This window comes from Salvelinus sp. IW2-2015, unplaced genomic scaffold (assembly GCF_002910315.2).
Source record: "Salvelinus sp. IW2-2015 unplaced genomic scaffold, ASM291031v2 Un_scaffold2011, whole genome shotgun sequence".
In the NCBI taxonomy this organism is placed as follows: Eukaryota; Metazoa; Chordata; class Actinopteri; order Salmoniformes; family Salmonidae; genus Salvelinus; species Salvelinus sp. IW2-2015.
Window position 1 is genome coordinate 217,402 of NW_019943360.1, and position 4,072 is coordinate 221,473.

A 4,072-nucleotide genomic window follows, 5' to 3' on the forward strand; every position below is an offset into this window, starting at 1 on the left:
GTGGGGAGGAGTTAAGAAAGAAGGCGAGCGAGAAGACGGTCGAGGGATGAGAAGGGGGGGGTTTATCTTTTTGGGGGAGAAATAGGAAGAACTAGAGAGGAAATGGAAGGGAGGAGGAGGTGAAAGCTCTCCCAGAGGCCCTAAGCCTGAAGGGCCGTCTCCTCTGTGCCTACGCCGCAGCATCCTCCTCAAGGTCTGCCTGGAGGTATGGCTTTCATCTCGATGGGCTATGTACTCTCGCTTTCGTGAATCCCGCCCGGTTCGAGTGGTGTCCGGGACCCCTGTCCTCCACGGTGGACCTGCTTCGTCTCCAGACCCACGGAGAGACCATCTTCATCCTCTACACCCCAGGCCCATCGCTGAGATGTCTCTGTCTCTCAACATAGCAGAGCTCCTCCACCTCTCAGCTGGCCAGTCACCATCACCTGGAGAAGCGCTATGCCCAGAGCAGTACACTTCTCCTGCATATGCTGGGTCTGAGTCCGGCCTGGTGTCTCCAGAGCCTGAGGATAGGATCAGCAGGTCCCTGTACCCCAGGAGAGAAGGGCCGATCATGGCATTCTCCCATCGACGGAGAGGACCAATGCTGAGCACCCAAGGCCGGAGTGAGAGGTATATCTGACGCTGGGTGAGGGCCAGCTACAACCAGAGCCCGTTGAGAGTATACTGGAGCCTGGGTTGAGCCAGCTAGCAGCCAAACAGCCAGTGAGAGTTATCTGGAACCCGCCTCGGGGTGAGAGCACAAGGCCGCACTTTAGAAGTCACGTGTGGGTGAGGTAGCTACACCCAGTCGAGGTGAAGGACTGTCGACAGGCTCAGCTACACCAAGCCCCAGTGAGAGTTATCATGGGACGCTCGGGGTAGGCCTCGCAAGCGCAGGCAAGTGGTTGACTGCTGACGAGTGGTTTGGACGATTGCCCTTCAGGTGACCTGCTCCGCGTTGAGCCCCCATATAGTTCAGATATTGAGGACAGACCACACTCTTCAGGGAGAGCAACAACGACAACCAACACATACCACATATCGAGCAACAACACAAGGATAAGTCCAGTAGGTACACAGCCTAAACAAGTGGTGCCCAGATAGGGGACACTAGGCACCCTAAAACACAGTGTAAGGGTGTGGCCCAGAAGGAACACAGCAACAAAGAACACGAGTAAGGGTCACCGAGAAGGGACAACAGCAACAAACCACAAGTTAAGCGGTCCCTGTAGAAGGGACACAGCAACCAAACACAGTAAGGGGTGCTCAGAAGGGGACCACACAGCAACCTAAACACAGTAACGGTGTGCCAGAAGGGACACCGCAACTAAACACACAGTAAGGTGCCCCAGAAGGGGACAGCAGCAACTCAAACATCAGTAAGGGTTGCCAGCCGAAGGACACAGCACAAGCACACAGTAACGGGGGTGCCCCAGACAAGGACACAGCAACTAAACCACAGTAAGAGGTGCCCAGAAGGGACACATACTGAACAAAAGGTGGCAGAAAGGGACACAGAATTCACTGAGGGGTGCCAGAAGGAAATGTGCAGCAATTCAAGAGCAACAAAACAACAGTATAAAGGGTACCGGAGAAAGCACTACAGCCAAACACATAAGAGCCACATGAATAAGGGTGCCCAGAAGGGACACGCAACTAAGACACAGTAAGGAGTGCCAGAAGGGACACAAAGCAACAACACAACAACGCAGTTTGTTTAATAGGAAACAGAGACGTTTGGTTGTGGTGGAATGAGGACGCCGTGTCCATCTAAAGACGAATCAGCTTGCGTTTCGTGGGTTAGCGTTTAAACTTTGAAGTACGTTTTCCAAGAACATCGGACAAGAGAATAAGAAGACCATGTTTGTTATGTAGTAAACACTGCCCTTGAAGGACAATGTAGTGATTAGTATTGAGATGTGCGAATTAGAATGTAAATGGTACCTAGAGTCCTCAGGAACAAGTGTTTAAACAAAGACGCACTCCTGGTTATTGAGACTGTACTGAGACAGCTCCGTAGGTGTACAAGGACTCCCGCGCAGATACGAGTCCAAATCGTGCTTAACACAGCGCAGCCAGCATCATGTAAAGTCATGACACTAGACTCAGCACCTTTTTTGATATTTACTCGAGGTATTATTCCTCCGTAATTGAGAAGTCTCGCCGAGTAATCCTCGCACTGCGGCTGTAACACTGAGCCTTGTTCACATGCAAAAAGTGTTGCGTCCAGCGGGAAAAGCGAGAGCATCGCCGTTCTCTCGTCCCTCACCACCACCCTCCTCCGTTCTCTTCTTCTCCTCCTCTTCCTCCTCTTCCTCCTCCTTCGCAGCCCTCAAGGCCACATACCCAAAATAGAAAATAGTCGGCGTGGAAACAAAAATCACCTGGAGCACAAAATAGCGGTAATGTGATATGGGGAAAGCTTTGTCGTAACACACGGCGGTACATCCAGGTTGCTTGGTATTACAGACGAAGCTGTTCTGTTCGTCGTCCCAGGCTGACTCTGCGGCGGTGCCCAGGACCAGCATACGGAACAGGAAGAGGACAGTGAGCCAGACACGGCCCACCCCGGTGCTATAACCCTGCCCCTCCTCCAACAGCTGCTCCAGGAAGGACCAGTCAGCTCTGGACATCCTCTGTAACCTGGGGGTAAGCACGTAAACACATGAAAATACACATATACAGCTCTCTCTAGCTCTCTCTCACAGACACACACTCTCTCTCATTCTCTCTTTCACACACACACACACACACACACACACTTTCTCTTTCTATGACACACTGGTGAAACATCTGTGAATACATGCTGGGAAAATGTGTGTTAATAAAACATATTATGTTTCTACATTATTATGTTTCTACATTATTATAACCTCTTTCTATTTTAAAACACTTTAAAGTTTTTTCAAACTCTGTTTGTGTCTTAACTGACATCTCGATGTGATTTGTCAGGACATGTTATTTTGTCAAAACATGTTATTTTGTCAGAACATGTTATTTTGTCAGAACATGTTATTTTGTCAGAACATGTTATTTTGTCAGAACATGTTAGTTTGTCAGAACATGTTATTTTGTCAGAACATGTTATTTTGTCAGAACATGTTAGTTTGTCAGAACATGTTAGTTTTGTAAGAACATGTTATTTTGTAAGAACATCTAACTTGTAACTCTAAAGTTTTGTAGAACAATAGAAGGTTTTTACTAGAGATCATGTGAACACAACATAACACCCCTTAACCTTCTCTCTCCATGAGTTCACCACCCAACCCATTGTGGGTGTGTAGGGCATTTTCCACCTTCATGTTTTGGTCTTAAGGTCTGATATCATACAACGAAACTCCATGAATAGTATTCAAACACGTTATTTTAGGCTTTCTGTCTGYATCATATTAACCAACACAGCGGTTCAACATATGACTTTTATTAGTGTTATATCATATTGATTTGAATACAGCAGTGTTGCAGTTCCTGACAGACAAAAAAACGGTGCACCTTGCACTTACTACCACACCCTGTTCAAAGACACTTAAACCTTTTGTTTTACCTATTCACCCTCTGAATGGCACACATACACAATCCAAGTCTCAAAATGTCTCAGGGCAACAACAAAAAATCCTAATTTAACCTGTCTCCTCCCCTTCATCTACACTGATTGAAGTGGATTTAACAAGTGACATCAATAGGGGATCATAGCTTTCACCTGGATTCACCTGGTCAGTCTGTGTCATGGAAAGAGCAGGTGTTCTTAATGTTTTGTAAACTCAGTGTACATTTATATTCCGGACTCTGACACTCGTTCTAATATTCCTATATTTTTTCACTCCTGTCTTTTGAGATTTGTGCATTTGGTCTTTAGATGATGTAGCTGACACATTAAATTGTGTCATTCCTAACTGCAGCAGGCTACAGGGAGAAAGGAACAGCCGGATAGGGGAAACGGGTACCATTCTAGCAGCAGGCTACAGGGAGAAAGGAACAGCTGGATAGGGGAAACGGCTCCATTCTAGCAGCAGGCTACAGGGAGAAAGGAACAGCCGGATAGGGGAAACGGCTCCATTCTAGCAGCAGGCTACAGGGAGAAAGGAACAGC

General features: G+C 47.5%; 2 long non-coding RNA genes across 5 annotated transcripts in view; both read right to left on the minus strand.

Moving 5' to 3' along the window:
• The window catches only part of LOC139024918 (uncharacterized), a 109,394-nt gene that overhangs the window by 35,243 nt on the left and 70,079 nt on the right, over positions 1 to 4,072 (minus strand). The window lies entirely within an intron of this gene.
• The window catches only part of LOC139024916 (uncharacterized), a 10,948-nt gene continuing 9,176 nt past the window's right edge, over positions 2,301 to 4,072 (minus strand). Inside the window, exon 2 of the long non-coding RNA XR_011476312.1 lies at positions 2,301 to 2,625. This is a non-coding gene — a long non-coding RNA (uncharacterized lncRNA). The remainder of the gene's footprint in view (positions 2,626 to 4,072) is intronic.